We start from the raw sequence: 20,263 nt of genomic DNA, 5'->3' as shown, positions 1-20,263 counted from the left end.
CACTGAGCGGGGAACCTGATGTGGGGCTCAATCCCAGGACCCTGGGATCATGACCTAAGCCGAAGGCAGACACTTAACCAACTGAGCCACCCAGGCACCCTTGTCCTTTCATTCTTATATACTCCTCACTTTTCTCCCCTAATAATGTTTTAATTCACTTGGTATAAATGCAAATGATTGACTTAGCTGATAACATTTTCTCCTTACCGGTATGTGAGGACAACCAGAAACGACTTACCTCTCCTCAGCACTGTGGAGTGGTGGTCCCTGCAACACCAAGGGGGATCTCCTCAGCCACTACATCTCCTATGGGGGCCAAAGAGATCAGGAGGTCCTCAGCAGCCTTCCCTGCCAAAGACAGCAGCAGCTGTCACATATGTCCCTGTTATTCCTCGCTTTGCTTCTGTCGTGATTTGTTCCCCCGCCTACCTGGTGGGAGATGAGATCCATGTTTCATGAAAAAGGGAAAAGGGGAAGAACATTTTTCCCTGCTCCCCTTAAAAAACCTCGGGAGGTTTCTCAACTCAAACCCGTTTGTAAATCTCCTGGTCAATGTACGTGGTCTCTCGAGTGCCGCTGCCTATCAACATGTAAGAGCATCTTCTTGAAAACCAAATGTTATAAAATTGGGATTCCCCCCTATTGCTCTCTTGGAGAGAGACTCCAGTCCCTCTGAGGTTGAAAGGCACAGTCTAGAAAGGGAGGTCACTGCGCATAGCAAAGTTCCACTCAGGACCATCAGGAGCTTATGGGTAAATACATAAAGAAAAAAAACAGGGAAAGGTGAGAGACCAAAAGAAAAAAGGTATAGCGGCCGGGGCTTTATGTGACTACAAGTAATCCCTCCCTTCCCAAAGAACAGGAACTTTAAATCTTCTGTACCAAGCAACTGTCAGGTCTAGAAACATAATGTTAGTCTTCAATTGCTTACTCATTTAAAAATGATAATGAAAAATAAACCTACAGATACAGGGGAGAAAACAAAAGGTAAAGTAAATTATGTACATTTCCAACATTTAATATAGATATGTATATATGTAAATTATAAATATACACTACACACAACTAAACTAAAACAAAGATCCATAATTTGAATCAATTGAAAACTTAGTTATATATTAAAGTTTATATGTTAAAAACTTACATAAGTTTTCTATATAATTATATATACAACAAATAAGAAACAAAATGTATATATTAAATAATTTACATATTAAAAAGATAAAAGGGTCACCAAGGCTTTTGCACCTCCACAATTTAAGTTCTAAATTAAATATAACATTGCTAAAATACACTAATTGACAGGGCTTCATAAATTGTTATCAATACTAGGGCTCAAATTATAGCTATACTTGGGGACCCCACTAAATTTAAACATTTCTCCTATAATCAAAAAACTATTTAAAATAGAGGAAAATAGGTGTACCCCACTGTAATTGTAGTAATGTCTAAATTTCCCATAAGTATTGTAACCATTACCCTAAATTATCCCATCTTAATCATCAATGCCCTGACAACGATGAAAAATAAATTTAAATTATGGTTTTTGGCTTTATTCCTTGATAAAATGATTCTGTGGATACTTGGTTAAAAAAAATTAATATGGCTCAATAGGTGTTAAAACTGGCTTTCAGAGTTTAAAACTTATTATTCTGGGTGGATGGGTGGCTCAGTTGGCTAAGCGAGTGACTTCAGCTCGGGTCATGGTCCTGGGGTACTGGTGGGGAGTCTTCTTCCTGATCTCCCCTCTCATGATCTCTCTCTCAAATAAATAAAATCTTAAAAAAAAAATAAAACATTATATAAGCATAACAAAGAGGTACTTATCTCTACTGCTTCTCCACTTAATAATTCAATTTTGCCTATCTCAAAAATTTAGGATACATAACTATATCTTATCTTTTGGTATTAACCAAGTAAAGAGCAGTCGAGAGTTCCTGGACTATGCAAATGGCACTGCCAGCCATATGTGACGAAGCACTGGAATGTTACTGCTTTCCATCTCTTACTTTATAAAAAAAAAACAAATGGACCAAAGATCAACCAAAGACAAAACTGCAAAATTCCCAGAAGAAAGCATAAGAGGAAAGCTTCTTGACATTGAATTTGGCAATGGTTTCTTAGATGTGATACCAAAAACACTTGCAATCAAAGAAAAAAAATAGATAAATTGTAGTTTATCAAAATTAAGATATTTTGTACTTCAGAGGTCCATCATCAACATTTAAATACTTTTGTACTCCAAAGAACACATCAAGAAAGTGAAAGAAAGACAATCCATGGAGTGGTAGAAAATATTTGCAATTCATATATGCAAAAAGCAACTTCTATACAGAATATATAAATATTCTGTGTATATATATGTAAATATATAAATAAATAGAATATATAAATAACTCATAAACAATGAAAAAACAATTCAATTTTAAAATAGACAAGAGATTTGAAGAGACATTTCTCCAAGGACATAACAAATAGCAACAAATACATGAAAAGTTACCACTAGTCATCAACATCACTGATAGAAAAATGACCCAAATCACAAGGAGATATCACTTCTTACCATTTAGGATAGCTAATAAAAAAAAATTAACAAATGACATTGGGAAATAGCTTATATACTGATGGGTAAAATATAAAATGGTGCAGCCACTTTGGAAAACAGTCTGATAGTACTTCAAAATGTCAAATATATAGTTACTATTTGACCCAGCAATTCCAGTCCTAGGTAGATACCTATTAATTAATTTCGTGTGTCAGCTAGACTGTGTCATGAAATACCTAGATATCTCATTAATGTCATTTTTGGTAGTGCCTGTTGGCATGTTTCAGGAGTTTCGCATTTAAATCAATAGACTAAGCATAGCATATCACCCTCCCCAACATGGATGGATATCATCCAATGCGATTTAGGGCCTGAATGGATGAAAAAGCAGAGGACGACTGTATTCTCTTTTTCAGTCTGATTGTTGAACTGGGATAGTGATCTTCTCCTGCTCTTGGTGTTCCTCTTCTTGGGCTTTGAGACAGGGACTGAAATCTCCATTGTGGGCAGTCTGGCTCTCGAGTGTTTGAAAGGTACCACCTACTTTCATAGCTCTCTCGACTGGGGATGGTAGATTGAGAGATTTCTCAGCCTTCATAGCTATATAAGTAGTTCCTTATATAAAAGTCATGTTGTGTGTGTATAAGTACGTATAATGTATGTTGTGTCCATTGTATGTGTGTATATATAATAGATCCTTCTGAGCTCACCATAAATTTCAGGGCTATATGTTCTATTTCTCTGGGGAATTCTAATACAATACCCGGGATAAATTAAAATATGTCTGCAGACACACAAAAATATGTGAATGATCAGAGCAGCAGTGCTCATAATACCCACAAAGTGTAAACAACCTAAATGTGCATCAATTGATAAATATATTAATAACATGTAGTATATCCATACAAAGGAATATCATTCAGCAATTTAAAATGATGCATACTACAACACATACGAACCTTGAAAACATGCTAAGTGAAAAGAAGCTATCAGTAAAGGATTTTATGATTTCATTTACATGAAATGTCCAGAAAAGGCAAATCTTTAGAGTGAGAAAATACATTCATGGTTACCTACACACTAAGAGAAGAAGAAAATGGGATGATAGCCAAAGGAATGGTTCTTTTGGAGTGACAAAAAAGTTCTAAAATTGTGCTAGTTGCACAACTCTGGAATTTAATTAAAAAAAAAAAAACATTGAATGTTTAAGTTTCAAATGCACAAATTGTAGGTTATGTGAATTATAGGTCAATAAAGCTATTCCAGGGGCGCCTGGGTGGCTCAGTGGGTTAAGCCTCTGCCTTCGGCTCAGGTCATGATCCTAGGGTCCTGGGATGGAGCCCCACATTGGGCTCTCTGCTCAGCGGGGAGCCTGCTTCCCCCTCTCTCTCTGCCTGCTGCTCTGCCTACTTGTGATCTCTGTCAAATAAATAAATAAAATCTTAAAAATAAATAAATAAATAAAGCTATTCCAAAAACAAAAGAAAAAAGTCATGGCATAGCTATATCATTAGAAGCATAAAAAATAATGTCTTATCTCTGAAGCACTTAGAGCAGTAAGGTGCAACATATATTAGCAGCCCTTATATTTTTACCACTAAATATTAGAACTAAATATTAAGCTATTGCAATAAAAAAAAAGGTACATGGGTATTACTATTACTGGCACAGAAGAGTCTAGAAACTTATACCAGCACATATAGTAATTTATTTAATTGAGATGGAATTTCACATGACTAGGTCAAGAAAAGTTTACTGGTAAGTGGTACCACAACTGGCCATGTTTTCTGTAGGAAATAAAATAACCAGATCCACTACCCCACACCACATGGCGAAATCAACTCCACGAGGATTAAAAATTCAAATGTCTTTAATAGGGGCGCCTCGGAGGCTCAGTCCGTTGAGTGGCTGCCTTCAGCTCCCCTGATACCAGTGTCCTGGGATTGAGCCCAGCAGGGGCTCCCTGCTCAGCTGGGAACCTGCTTCTCCCTCACTCTCCGTCCTTCTCCCTGTTCCTTCTCTCCCTCTCTCGCTCACTCAAATAAATAAATCTTTTTAAAAATGTCTTTAATGTGAGAGGGGCGCCTGGGTGGCTCAGTGGGTTGAGCCGCTGCCTTCGGCTCGGGTCATGATCTCAGGGTCTGGGATCGAGTCCCGCGTCGGGCTCTCTGCTCGGCATGGAGCCTGCTTCCCTCTCCCTCTCTCTCTCTCTCTCTCTCTCTCTCTCTCTCTCCCTCTGCCTGCCTCTCTGTCTACTTGTGATCTCTCTCTGTCAAATAAATAAATAAAATCTTTAAAAAAAATGTCTTTAATGTGAGAAATAAATTCAGTATACAGTTTGGACATTTAAAGGCAAGAAACAAATTATTTTGGGGCCTCTGGGAGGCTCAGTCGGTTAGACAGCTGCCTTCAGCTCCAGTCGCGGTCTCAGGGTCCTGGGATTGAGCCCCATGTCAGGCTCCCTGCTCACTGCGGAGACTGCTCATTGTCTCTCTCTCTCTCTCTCTCTCTCAAATCTTAAAATATTTTTTTAAAAAATAGATTATTTGGCTACATACATTTAGTATTCTATACAGCAACACATGAAACAACCTAGCAAAATAGTTACAGATGTATAAGACACATTCGATAATGCACATGAACAACTCAATAAAATGTCATTAAAATCAGGGTTTAAACATCTTTATTAACTCCGTAAAGGTCATCCACTGAAAACCACAGCAACCACAGAGAACGTGATTCCTGGAGAAACTTCAGATATATTCCTGAGAAGTGAAGAATGTCCGGTATCAATTGTATTTAAAAAATAAATAAAAAGAATTATTATGGGGGGGAACAGATTTGCAGAAAATGTCATTACATTGAAAATCTAAAGGAATCGCTTACTGGAGTTTAGCATGGTGCTCAAAGACCTAAAGAAGGGACTGACTGGAGGAGCTAGACCACTTTAAGGATTGGCAACAACGTTAGATAGGGGAGAATCCTTGTAAGCGGTCCAGGAACAAGGGGAAGGGCAGGCAGTTCTCCCGTGCTTGTAGTGGGGTCGGCGCTCCCGCACACTCGCCCTTCCAGCTTAAATATTCAGCAGTGCCGATAGGCACTTGGTCTATTCGGACCTGCAGCCACGCCCTCAAGAGTAAGCCCCGCCCACGGCGCTGGTCCTAACTTCCGCCTAGTCTCCGGATCCCATTCTGTCCCCGCCCCGGGGCCTCGCCCAGCCCCGCCCACCCACACCCAGGCGGGAGGAAACCAGCGGTCTCCCGCCTGAGATGGTCCGACGGGGCTGACGGCCGCCCGCGGGGGCCCGCCCCTTCCGACCTCAGGCTGGAAGCGGAAGTGAGATCACGCAGGCGCCGGGGTCTTCGCCGCCACTGGTCTGGTTTCGCTTTGGCTGTGAGTGCGCGCCTGCCAGCGTCTGGAGGCTAACCCTAGGGAGAGGGAAGGGGCTGGAAGGTGGCAGTTAAAGGACAAGTGTCTCGCGCCTCCCAGGTGCCTGCTTAAAGAGACCTGGCCCGTGGAGAGCCTGGCGGGCTCAGTGAGTGGAGCGAGCCACTCGATCTTGGGGTGGTGAGTTCAAGCCTTACCTTGGGTGTAGGGATGACTCAAACAAACTTTAAAAAAGAAAAAAAGAGACCTCGCGCGCACCGCTGCCTTCCGCTGGGGTGTCTTCGGGAGTAGCTTTTCAGGAAATATAAGGGCGCCTCTGGGGGGTCGGTTCATACACTGCTTCCCTCTTCAGGAGCCTGCGAAGCGACTTTTGTTACTTTTCTGCAGGGGGAAAAGAGCTTCATCCGCCGGGTTGGTAGATTCTGGCCGTGTCCTCGCGTCGTCACGGACCACGCGGTTCCGGCGCACTCGGGTGAGCACTGTGGGGGGAGCTGATTCCCACGGGCCTGTTTTCCTCTTGGATGCAAAGGAATGTTTTATCTGACGGTTTGACTTTATTTTTGCGCGTTCTTTGCTTCTGACACATAACGTTCACGTAGGAAGTTAATAGACTTTTTTTTTTTAAAGATTTTATTTATTTATTTGACAGAGATCACTAGTAGGCAGAGAGGCAGGCAGAGAGAGAGGGGGAGCCTCTCTGCCTACTTGTGATCTCTCTCTCAAAGAAATAAATAATCTTTTTTTAGAAAGTTAGACATAAAATACAAGCATAAAGGAAGTCTGTGGCAAAACGAAGAAACATAAAGGCAAATTAAATAGAAAACGGAACAAATACAAAATATGAAATGGCGGTTGTCTGAAAAGACACACAAAATGCACACATGTTGAGCAAAGTGTGGCATGGACTTGCCCCTCTGTCAAGGCAAGGGGAAGCACACACCTGTTTGATTGGAGGTTCCAACCAACACCTGTGGGAGCTTCAGCACTTTAACATATTCTGAGTTATTTTGTAAAAACTTTGGCATTCCTTTTCTAATCTTTTTAGGTTAAATATGGAAGAGCTAATGATTCTCTTTTTCTCCATTGTCTTGCCCAGAAACCAACAGAATTTATGTGGGGTGTGTATATAGGACACCCTTTTTTTCCCCCCACCTGTTTATTTTCCCATGTCACTTATGAATTGATAGGTCAATTATTACTTTATTGTCTATCTTCTACAATAGGAATGTTGGCTCTTTTATGCCTGTGACATTTTCTGTATATGTAACTGTTCTCATGAGTATCTGCCACAGACATAACTTACTATTTACTGAACAGAAGAAAGGAATAAATCCTCAATAAGAATTGAAATGAACAAGCTTCAAGCTTCCCATCCAAGGAGGCAAGCTCAGTGGTATTGACAGAAACAAATTTTTTTTTCCTTTATATACTCAGCAACAGCCTCAACCAGTGCTGTCCAGTAAAAGTATGTGTAGACCATGTACATAATTATTTTCAGTATCTACAATGAACAAAAATGAAAAAGTTAATATTATTTTGAAGAATATTTTACTTCTTTATTATATAAAGTAGGTACTGCAGTATGCAGTCAGTACCAAAAATTTAGATACTTTGTGTTATTTTCTTCATTCAAAGGTAAAAATTCATTGGACACTAAATTTTAACAGATATGTTTGATTGGTGTTTAGATCGTTACAGTTGAATGAATAGATTCATACTTAAAATCTTTTTTAAGAAAAGGTGGGGAAGGGTGCTTGGCTAGCTCAGTGGGTAGAGCATGCGATTCTTGATCTCAGGGTTGTGAGTTTGAGCCTCATGTTGGGTGTAGAGATGACTTAAATATAAAATCGTTAAAAGAAGCAGATTCAGATATACAAATTTTTCCACATATGTGTGAGCTCAAAACTCTAGTGAGACATGATATGTAACAGTCCTCAGTTATTGGCAATTGATATTAATAACCTCTTGTATACCGTCCTGTTAGAGTAGCTTTCATGCATGTCATCTATACAGAAAAAGTAATTGATCCTGTTGAATTATCACTAATCAGTATTTTTGATTGATTAATTAATATGAACCCAACTTCAAATAACCTGATCTCCAGAGGGATGGAGAAGGCCCTGACCACTTATCATTCTTGATCTGCTCTGAAATAATCTTGGTTCATATAGTGCAGCATTCCAGCAGATTTTACCCTCAGCTTTGCAGGATGATGGCCTAGAATATGTCCCATAATAAGTCCTTGTTGATGCCCTTTTTCAGAGACTCTGCTTTAGGTTCTACCTGCACAATACAGAGTCCTGAGGTCGGAACCTGAGCCACCCAGGCGCCCCTGGACAAGAGCTTTTAGACTTGTATTAAGTTCAGTGTTAGAGGCTTCACTGAAGCCAGGAATGAAGTATATCAACCATGAGTGAGTTATCAACAGAGAGAAGAGTGTTTAGCACTGTTTTCTGAAAGGTATATGCAAAACAAACTCCAAAGCCAAAGGAGATACAAGACCAAAGAAGGCAAACAAGTGTAGTTTGATGAGAGATGGTTTATTAAGGAGACTCACAGACAGAAGTATGGCTTGGGTAGCCACAAGACAGAAAGATCTCCACAACCCTATGACCCTTAAGATGTGTTATTATATAGCCTTAGAGGCTGGGAGTACATGCTGGGGTACCACACAAGAGAGGAATGTTTCAGAATGAATGTGTGCCATAGTCATATCTCTCGGCTTAGGTCATGATCCTGCAGTCCTGGGATCGAGTCCCATATCATGCTGCCTGCTCAGTGGTAAGTCTGCTTCTCCCTCTGAATCTCTCCCCTCCCATGCTCTCTCTCTTTCTCTCTCATTCTCTCTTAAGTAAATAAATAAAATCCTTTAAAATAAACAAAAAATAAAAGCTCTTGTCTGGTTTTCTTCTTGCAGCAAACTCCTGAGAAAAGAGATACCTGTAAGCACTGATGAATTTATAAACTAAGGAATGCACACTTTGAGCCTCATCATATAAGCACCTGCCAAAATAACATGTAGTCGCCATTATGAAATGCAGATACTGAGATTATTTGGTATTCTCTCATTCTGATAGGCTGTACTTTGTGAGAAAATTCAACAAGGGCTCAGAGTGACTCTGTTCCTTTAGGAAGCTGTGGAAACAGGTCTACTTATAAGGAAATATATGTATCTGGTAGATGTAGCATGTCATTTTTATTGAAGGATCAACTTTTTCTTACCTGAGAAGAACCTGTTAAACACTCAGTCTTCATCTTTTCTGCCTCTATCCTTGTTTCAAGAAAGAACAACATGTCCTTAGAAGGAAAACCTAGGAGAAAAGAAAGAAGACTGAATAACAGAGATGACTGTAATTGCCACATTTACCTGACTGGAATTCATTCCATTCTAGCTTGAAATTCCCGAATATCTCTCTGCATTCAAGTTAATCCACACGAACAGACACTGTTGCCATACAATGCCACGGTGGTTCTCAGTCAGCTATAGTCAGAGAAGGGCATCATGAGCGATACTGCCCTTGAAGAGAATCATGTTGTTTAATTTCAGAGTCGTTTTTTTCACCAACTTCTTAACATCATTACTAAATTGTTGGGGCACCTGGGTGGCTCAGTGGGTTAAGCCTCTGCCTTCAGCCCAGGTCATGATCTCAGGTTCCTGGGATCAGCCTCTCTGCCCAGCAGGGAGCCTGCTTCCCCCATCTCTCTGCCTGCCTCTCTGCCTACTTGTGACCTCTCAGTCAGTCTCTCTCTCTCTATCTCTGTGTGTTAAATAAATAAATAAATAAATAAATAAATAAATAAATAAATAAAATCTTTTTAAAAAATAAATTGTTGACATAGCCAAACTCTTCAAATCTATTGTACTGGTTTTTGGCATGTTTAATTTTGTAACAAATTCAAATGAACCTCACTATTTTTAACTCCTTTAACCTACATGTATTTCTATAATTTCTTATATTTGTTATTCTCTCTTACTTTCAAACAAAGTGTAGCGTAAAACCAAATACTCGGTAATTTGGCAGGATATTTTGGGGAAAAAAACATCCAATAGGATAGAAACACTGAAATCACTTAAGTTTATAAAGTGGTATTTTTTTATTTCCCATAGTTGGAAAAGATTGAGCTTTTCCTTAGCTAGAATATTAGCACGAGTGATAGATATTTGAGATAAGGGACATTTTCCAAAGACAAAACAATTTTTCTTGTGAGATATTCTCAGTGTGATGAATTTGGGGATATACTAAATCTACCTCGAAACTTGTCACTTCACAATTCCAACAAGTATTCATTCCCAAATATATAAATGGATGTTGAGTTTTTAAAACAATTCCCTGAAACAGGGATGCCTAGGTGGCTCAGTCGGTTAAACAGCCTTCTACTCAGGTCATGATCTCAGAGTCCTGGGATTGAGTCCCACATTGGCCTCCTTGCTCATCGGGGAGCCTGCTTCTCCCTCTCCCTGCTGTTCCCCTACTAGTGCATGCTTGCTCTCTCTCACAAACGAAATCATATAAAAAAAAAAAAATTGAAATTCCGTGAAACAAAAGGAATCCCTCTAGGATTTTAAAAGATGGCCCATTGTGCTGGCAGAAGGAATCATCCCAGCTGGAAGAAAATGAACAGGGCAGGAGGTATATAAATGCACTGGAAATGGTATGAATCCTAATCAGCACTGCAATGCTATTTCTATTTTGATACAGGTAGGATCAATTAATGACTCAGAAATCTTTGAAGTATCATTCATCTATTCCCCTACAGGCAAGAAATCATGTTGAATGGGAACTCTTTGTGAGCAGTGTTGGAAAGACTTGAGTGAATGCTCATACCTTTAGACACACAGGAGAACTCAGAATGGAGGGAACACTTACGAGAGTAAGGAATATGGAAAAGGCTTCCTTTCTCTGCAGGAGAAACCCTGTAGTGGAGACAGACTTCTGGGTTTAAACAACACAGAAAAAACCATCTGACTCCAAATATTTTGGACTGGAAAACCAGCATCCAGGAGAAAACCTTCACATGCAGTGACAGTGGGAAGGCTTTCCATGATCAATCTTACTTCAAAGGACAAATGACAACTCATGATGGAGAAGAAAAAACCTGTGAAAGCAAGGAAGGTGAGACACCCGTTCTTCATGAGTGCATGAGGAAACTTCCACTGCTAACAGATTTATGAATGTGAGGAATGTGGTGAAAATATTCCTTGTTGTGCAGACCTTTACATACACATGTGAATTGACAGGAGAGAAACCCTATAAATGTAAGGAAGTGAGAAAGCCTTTGTTACATCTCCCAATTTTGAGAGACATACAAGATCTGATACTGAAGAGAGTACCTTTGTATGTAAGAATGTGGAAAGAGTTCCTCATGTCTTAATCACACTGGAATAAAGTGCTACCAGTGTAAGGAATGTGGGAAAGCCTATACTGCATTCTCAAAACATACTGAACATAACTACAAGCTCACACTATGGAGAAGCCTTTTAAATGTGACAAACATAGGAAAGCCTTTACTGCTTCCTCGTGTTTTATTAATCCTCTCAGAACTCACAATGGAGAGAAACCGAGTGTAGTCTGTGTGTGGGAAAGCATTTGCCAGTTTCCACTTTATCACTCACATGCATACTCACACTGGAGAGAAACACTATGACTGTTTAATAAAAGTGGGAGAGCTTTTATTGTTGCCTCAAAAGTAGCACAACCTTTAAGAATTCATACTGGAGAAAACCCTTATAAATGTAAGGAATGTGGGAAAACCTTCATTAGTTATTTTTCTCTTAGTAAACATAAAACATTGCACTCTGGAGAAGTACTTCGAATGTAAGGAATGTAGAAAACCCTTCCAAAATTATTCATGTTTTAATAATCCCAATTGAAGGGCGCTTGGGTGGCTCAGTGGGTTAAACCTCTGCCTTCGGCTCAGGTCATGTCAGGGTCCTGGGATGGAGCCCTGCACTGGGCCCTCTGCTCAGCAGGGAGCCTGCTTGCCTGCCTCTCTGCCTACTTGTGATCTCTGTCTGTCAAATAAATAAAATCTTTTTTTAAAAATCCCATTTGAATTCAAACTGGATTAAAACCCTATGGATATAAAGAATGTGGGAGGGGCACCTCGGTGGCTCAGTTGTTTGGGTGTCTGACTCTTGGTTTTGGCTCAGGTCGTGATCTCATGAGTCTTGGGATTGAGCCCCTCATTGGGCTCTGCACTCAGCAGGGAGTCTGCTTGGGAACTCTCCCCCATACCCTCACACCCCTGCTCCTGTATGCTCTCAAATATTTTTAAAAACAAGAATCTTATGTCTGTTGACAGGCATTAGTCTTGTGGGTGGTTGTAAGGTCTGTTTTAAACATTTATTATTGTGTCCCAACCTTTTCTGGGGGCATGACTTATCTTTGCCCTGATTGGCCTGGCCAGGCCAGTCTAGTTGCTACACCTTCCATGTCGCAGCCCGCCCAAAAGTGGGCCTACACAATTCACCCTTTATTGTCCTTACTGTCTTCTACCCACCTGGATACTCTTACTGGATTGACTTGGTCTTACATTTCAAGCACGGTGCCTCAGGGCATCACTGTTCAAACTGCTCATGGAGTCCATCTACACTGAATCACACTCGCCAGGGTAAGGGATACAAAACATGTCTGTCAATTTTGGAAAGAAGACCTTGTGTCCCTCTTTCATCTGATCCTATCTCATGGAATCTCAGGATGATGCATGGGATGAGTGGAGAAGAGGTGAGAGATTACACCTCATGCCATGAGGCAGCATGAGTACATGCCCTATGAACACACCCCTGCCAACTGGGAAGGCCTTCGATTCAAGCTGTGTAGCAGGAGGGTGAGTGAGGACAATGAATGTGCTCTTCCGTCCCCACACCCAACACTACAGCCTGGCAAAACAACCCTACCATCTTTGGAGCTCAAGCTCCAAGGGGTCATGGTGATGGGGTCTGGCTCTGTGCTTGTCATTCAATCCATGTGCTGTGAAAACAGCTTCAGGGATATAAATTCATATGGCTCTGATGTGGAGCAGTGTTGGGTTGGTTTATGTCATGTGTGGCCATCAGGGCTGCGGCTGCTTGATGACACTTTTTGAGGCTTAATGAAACCATTCTAATAATCCAAATCAAACTTCACACATGTCTTACAGCTTCGGTGGGAATTATCTGTGCACCTTTTTCTCTTGCTCTCATTCACTTTTTTACCTGGGAAGAATGCAAATCCCTGATCACTCTTCCCCTAGCCCATTTGTTAGATGTGCCTTTGCAGTGTGGAACCTTGAGAGATGACATCATCTCTCCCATTAAGATAAAGAACAGGCTGGCTGACTGTTCAAATAAACTGGGTTCTGCAAGCTCAGCGTTCTCCAGCACCCGGGCCCCTAGGAACCCCTGTGAGACGGGACAATGGGAGCCAATTTACACATACTGATGCTCATGCTACTGGCTATACCATGAGTCAGTTATTGCCTTGGTCTCTAACGTCAGAGTCTCAGCTCCTCTGCCAAAATCTGTGAGATAGTGACAGGTTCACTTAACACCTTGGAAGAAGGGAATAATCAAATCACACATTCAAGACTTTTGGAAATGGGAAAGATATTCTAACAGAGTCAAGGATTTCTGGGAGAGGGAGAACAATGGCAGCCAGAGTATCTGCAATGCAGTAATGAAATTTCCACAGGAGGTTTCCTCTCTGAGCAAGAGGGGAATAGTGCCCCTACTCTGCTGCTTCTTCATGAAGTTTGTGAAGTACTGTAGTTACATCAGCTTGTTTTTCCTTACTTTTTCAAATATTTTCAAATTTTCAAATATTATCTATTTGAAATATTTTAAAAACCTTTGCTTTCATTTGGAACATTAGCCCATAATATGCCATTACTAATAAATTTGGATTTATGTCTAACATAAGTATTTTTCAGTATTTATCTCCCCCTACTTTGTAAACTACTATATTGCCCCTATTCCATCAACCCTGTATATAGGCCTTTATTTCCCCTTATTTCCTTTTATATTGGACACAATGGTAAACTCTTATCACTGGTTCCTTGCTTTTTTTTTTAAGATTTTATTTATTTATTTGACAGACAGAAATTACAAGCAGGCAGAGAGGCAGCAGAGAGAGGAGAAGGGAAGCAGGCTCCCTGCTGAGCAGAGAGCCCAACTCGGGGCTTGATCCCAGGACCCTTAGATCATGACCCAAGCCGAAGGCAGAGGCTTTAACCCACTGAGCCACCCAGGCGCCCCGGTTCCTTGCTTTCAATGTAATGACATTTTGTAAATCTTTCATATTTTTGTTCTCATTTTGTGGAAAAACACTGACACTGGGCATTCTTGCTTTATTCAGGAATGGTTCTAAAATTACTCCATTGGGGCGCCTGGGTGCCTTCAGCTCAGGTCATGATCTCAGGGTCCCGGGATTGAGACCCGTATCGGGCTCTCTATTCAACAGGGAGCCAGCTTCCCCCTCTCTCTCTGCCTGCCTTTCTGCCTACTTGTGATCTCTCTGTGTCAAATAAATAAAATCGTTTTAAAGTCTATGGCCATACCACCCTGAACGGCACAATCTCGTCTGATCTTGGAAAATAGTTTTAAAAATTAAAAAAAAATATATGGGGTGCCTGCGTGGCTCAGTGGGTTAAGCCTCTGTCTTTGGCTCAGGTCACGGTCTCAGGGTCCTGGGATAGAGCCCCAAATCAGGCTCTCTGCTCAGCAGGGAGCCTGCTTCCTCCTCTCTCTCTCTGCCTATTTGTGATCTCTTTCTCTCTGTCAAATAAATACATAAAATCTCAAAAAAAACATAAAAATTTAAAAAATTACTCCATTAATCATGTTTGCTGTGACTTTGAATGGAAAACGGTCTTTGCACAGTTAATAAAGATCTTTTAAAACACTGATTTTTAGGGGCACCTGGGTGGCTCAGTGGGTTGGGCCTCTGCCTTCGGCTCGGGTCATGGTCTCGGGGTCCTGGGATCGAGCCTCGCGTCGGGCTCTCTGCTTGGCGGGGAGCCTGCTTCCTCCTCTCTCTCTCTGCCTGCCTCTCTGCCTACTTGTGATCTCTGTCAAATAAATAAATAAAATCTTTAAAAAAAAAACACTGATTTTAAAATTTTTTTAAAGAGTCCGTTTATTTATTTGACAGAGATCACAAGTAGGCAGAGAGGCAGACAGAGAAGGGAAAGCAGGCTCCCCACTGGGCAGAGAGCCCGACTCAGGGCTTGATCCCAAGACTCTGAGATCATGACCTGAGCCGAAGGCAGAGGCTTTAACCCACTGAGCCACCCAGGTGCCCTGATTTTTTAATTTTTTTAAGATTTTATTTATTTGACACAAAGAGACAAAGATCAAGAGTAGGTAGAACAGCAGGCAGAGAGAAAGGGAGAAGACTCCCTGCTAAGCAGGGAACCCAATGTGGGACTCGATGCCAGGACCCTGGGATCATGCATGACCTGAGCCCAAGGCAGACAATTAAATGACTGAGCCACCCAGGAGCCCCTAAAACACTGATTTAAAACATATTTATCAAGACTTGTTCATGGGCATCATTAAATGTTTTGTGTGCATCTACTGAATTGATAACCTATTTTTGCTACATTCGTGTTTCATGTTTTACTGCACAAATCCTTTGATTTTTATGTAGGCAAAGAAGCATTTTTAAAAATTGTAACTGGATGGCACAGTTAGGCTGGCCATCCAGCTCTTGGTCTCAGCTCAGGTCCTGATCTCAGGGTCGTGGGACTGAGCTCTGAGTTGGGCTCTGCACTCAGCACAGAGTCTGCTTGGGACTCTCTCCCTCTGCTCCTCCAGCCCACGTGTGGGCTCTCTTTTAAATAAATTTTAAAAAATACAAGTTGTATCTGGATTTCCTAACTTGCTTTAAAAAGTCCCTTCAAACTCTCAATTATATACGCATTTTATAGTTTACTTCTTAAATATAATCCATTTAAAAACACCGACCTCTTTAATCCTCATAGGATATATTTTACCATATGGGGCGGAGTAGTGGATCCAATCCCTCTTTCCCCCAGAAAAGATGGCCAATTGATTCAGTACCAATCATAAATTATTTTTGACCTACAGATACAAAACTCCAACTTTATTAAACAATAAACTCCTGCACTAGTATTGCATTCACTTATGCTCTTATCTGTTTTGATTATAGTAGTGTTGTAAGTTTTAATATTTCGTGGTAAATATAAAAAGGTTGGGAATGTTACATTTACCACAGTAGGTACTTCATTGTACCTATCAGCTTAAGGTACTTCCATTGATGATATGTTTGCCTAATTCTTGTGATCATTGCCTCTTTATATCTATACCTTCGAGTAATCGCGCTTCCAGTCTTTAGTGTCACAGTACAGAAAAGCCCTTCATCTGTCAGCTCAACTTAGGCTACTTAATGGTCTGTCTGCTGGCCGTGTCTGCAGGCAACTGGGCTTGTCATTTGTGTCTCTGTAATTAAACAAATGTCTCTTTCAGACTGTATAGCCTGTTTTCATGGACAAAAACGATCTCATGTCAGGTCTCTGGGGTGATGGGTTTTGCTTCTGGAATCATGGTCAAGTGGGACTGAGACCAGAACTGGCTGCTGTCAGCTCTGCATTGAGTCTGTGGTACACAATCCTGTTACCAAAGCAATTGACTTTGTCTTCACCCTGGTCAGAAGAGACATCACTCCAGGACCTTGTCAGGATACTGAGTCAGTATCCTGACACTAGGACAAGGTATCAATTCAGGGTCCAAAGATAGCAGTAGTATTTTCTGGTTATGTGGACAGGTAGGGCTCATAACACATCACTTGGCAGGCATAGATGGCCTCAAACCACAACTGAAAGGGATTGGAGCCAAGTCACAAGGCTAACTTAGGGTCCACATCCATGACCCAAATTCTGCAGGCCTGCCTCAGAGGGCACTGAAGGGCGAGACTTCTTCTGGGTGGGCAGGATTCCTCCTACATTGTGGCTCAGTGTCTGGAGCCGGGTTGTGGGCTGCTTCAAGATCAGGAGGGAGACCAAAGTGAGCAGGCCCACCTCCAGGAACTAGTTGGGACAGAAGTCCTTCTGGATTCCTTTGTGTTCTAGACTGTTGAGGGCCAATATTAAAATATTTCTCTAAAAACTAACAAGAGTCATCAATTACATTATGGAATTAAAGATATTATCAGAAAGAAATCTCACAATCTCTTTCCACTTTGTCACTTTTTTATTGTGTTTAAATACATGTAACAAAATTAACCATTTTAAACACTTAGGTGTACAGTTCTATTCAGCTGGCATCAAGTACATTGGTTTTTGTGCAACCATTACCACTCTCCATTTCCAGATGTTTTCATATTCCCAAATACTCTATCCATGAAACATTCATTTTTGTGTTCTTTCCTCCACCAGTCATGCACTGATAAAGTAGTTTCCACCTGGGTCTTGTTGGCAATAACGGAAAATAAAGGTACAATTAAAGATAATAAAGGAAAGGGGGAATGAAAGAAAGAGGACAGAAAGCAAAGAATGAGGCAATATATCAGATTTACCCTATGCTATATACCACATAAAAACACCTAAGCAAACTACCACTCAAATCTACATTCCTACACACCGGAAGTTCAAAACTATGTCTTTGTGTCCAGGGTAGAATCCATTGCAATCACAAACTTTTATGAAAAATGGGGTAAATGAGAAAGTATCTCCAAGAATTCCATCAAATTATATACATAAAACAGCAGTTTTTATTATGGCAAGTGCTTCAATTACAACTGTAGTACCCTTTTTAGTCCACTAATATGAAAAATACACCAAAGTAAATGAATGCAAATATCAACATTTCAGAGGATGATTTTTGAGAAAACCATGCCACATGTGATGTGGTGCTTCATATCTAATGTTGGACATCTGAGGAATGGCTATAGGAAAGCTGACCAAGCCAGAGATTTGATGCTCTAATTAGGGAAGAAAAGTAACAAAGTAGTTACTGAAGAGGTTGGTGAGAAACAAAGACAAACAGAAGCAAGTCATAGGTGCTTTGGGAATAGAGTAAAATAAATATATCCATTATGAGAAAATAATCACCAGAAAACTTAAATTCACAATATTTGCATTTGGGGCCCACAATGTCCTCTTGGTTCTGAGGCCAACATCCCATCATGGACCATCATCTCTCCCAGGCGGAGAACCCAGGACCCCAGGCTGTCGATGAAGGAGTTCAGCATGGGTGTGACCGTAGTGCCTGTCACTAAGGTAATCAAGCTTCTCTGGTTAGAATGGCTCCAGCAGAACTGAGCTAGACTGCCACAGGATTCTCCCACAGGAAAAGGAGATCACGGAGTAGTGAGACCCACAGGTGGAAAATGCTTCATGTTTCCCCATTTAAAAGACATTAAGGGGGGGACAATCCGAGATTATGAAAAGAGGATCCTGGTGAGACAGAAGTCAGCTACCATTATTACTGGAACACACAGATGTTACTGATGAGGGTATCAGATTGTTGGAATTAGGACTTGTGGGTTTTGAGATAACGTCACTTAAGGCCAGTGTATTATATATTGCAATACACACAATGCAGGTAAGACTACACCCATACTCAGGAGACTCATTTCATATCCCAATCTCAATCAAACACAAACATACAGGAATGTACCCATGTCACTTCTTAAGTAGGCTCCATGCCCTGCCTGGAGCCCGATGCAGGGCTTGAATTTACAACCCTGAGATTGAGACCTGAGCTGAAATTAACAGTTGGACATTTAACTGACTGAACCACCCAGGTGCCCCTATCCAGGTCACGTCTGATCGGGAATTATCACTAAACCGGGCTGGTTGGAGTGTATTCCACTGATCTGATTAAGCTAGAAGGGAAGTGATAGTAAGCTGCTGTAGCCTCCAAGGCCACCCATGACATAACTAAAGGCTGCTCCAGTATTACAAGTGTATGAATGTGTTAACTCAAAATTAAACCAAGGTTCTGATAGATTCTGTGTCTCTGCCCAAAGGCCACTTGCAGGAACTGCCAGTGGGACATCAAGTATAACAAGAGTATCAGGACCTGTCCTATTCACAAGGTTTCCCACCTCACAGCATCTGAAGTGATGTAAACGAATCAGCACATCACATGCCAGGTGCAGCTGTTTCGGAACACAAAGGACCTAACTGTTCTTCCGGGCCGTGGTGATTTGGGAACAAAGAGAACATTCTGTTAACAGCCTCTCCGTGTTCTACCCGAGGTTAAAGGTATTTTCTAACCTAATACCAGGTGTGCTGCTCTTTCGCGAGCATGAGATCAGGGCTGTTAATTCTTAAGTCCTTCCTAACCCAGGAAGAGCAGGTGTGAGAGAGAACATTTTCAGGAAATTTAGAGACCTATATCCTCCCCCTTCACCAGCATGAGGCACTGCAGACGGACTACGAGCAGTTAACTGATTCACATGCTCACCATCTTCACAGTATTAGACAAGGTCAGTGTAACCAGAGGATCCAGGTGGCCTGCACAGCGCTAAGTCTAACGGTGGTAGTCCCACGGTGGTAGTCCCACGTGGGGCCAGGCTGAAAACCAGGTAGTAGAAACTAGACTGGACTAGCACTGCTATCAAGGGCAGAAAGCCAGACCATTCCCACAAATGGTCAGGGCAGAGTGGCACACGTTCAAAATAGATCCATGAAGCCAGCCTATAAACGGGCCCCACACAGCTCTTACATTGAACTTCACTGTTCCTCCGACATGGTTGTGGGACACTGATTGCTTCCTCACACTGCTTCACTTCATAGGCATCTAACTAGTGAGTTCTTTCACATATTCAACGGGACACCTGTAGACCTTTCCACATTCCTCATATTCATAGTTTCCCTCAAATGTGAGTTGTTTTGTTTTTTGAAATGCACTGGAATAACAGACCTTGTCACTCTTATCACATACATAAGTCTTCAATCTATTCTGCGTTTTAAGGTGTTAAGTCATGACTTCGATGTGAAGCTTTTCTCACATTCCTTACGTTCAAGGGGTTGCTCTCTGGTATCAATTTTTACAATTTTACAGGTTGAGGCAACAGTGAAGGCTTTTCCTCGGTGTTTACATTCATAGGGTTTATCTCCTGTGACTTCAAATGGGGAAGTAGTGAAGGCTTTCCCACAGTCCATTAACAGTCATAGGGTCACTCTGACTTTGAATCTGTGTATGTTTATGGAGGTTGGAAGACCAAGTGAAGCCTTTCCCATATTCCTTACTTTAATAGGGTTTCTATCCAGTGTGAATACTTAAATGTCAAATCAGGAGAGCACTAGTGAAAGCCCACAGTACTTAAGTTCATAGGATTACTCTCTAGAGTGATTTCTCAAATGGCTATTAAAATACAAGAAAGT

The 20,263-nt window shown here is 41.2% G+C and overlaps 1 protein-coding gene across 1 annotated transcript in view; it reads right to left on the bottom strand.

The window, feature by feature from the left end:
• LOC111162545 (zinc finger protein 699) overlaps positions 1-20,263 on the bottom strand; it is an 82,956-nt gene that overhangs the window by 51,073 nt on the left and 11,620 nt on the right. The window lies entirely within an intron of this gene.

The sequence above is a fragment of the Enhydra lutris genome, unplaced genomic scaffold (assembly GCF_002288905.1).
Source record: "Enhydra lutris kenyoni isolate GAN:26980312 unplaced genomic scaffold, ASM228890v2 scaffoldscaffold92, whole genome shotgun sequence".
NCBI classification, from domain to species: Eukaryota; Metazoa; Chordata; class Mammalia; order Carnivora; family Mustelidae; genus Enhydra; species Enhydra lutris.
The sequence above is the reverse complement of the archived record's forward strand: the minus strand, read 5'-3'. Positions and strand labels throughout refer to the sequence as shown.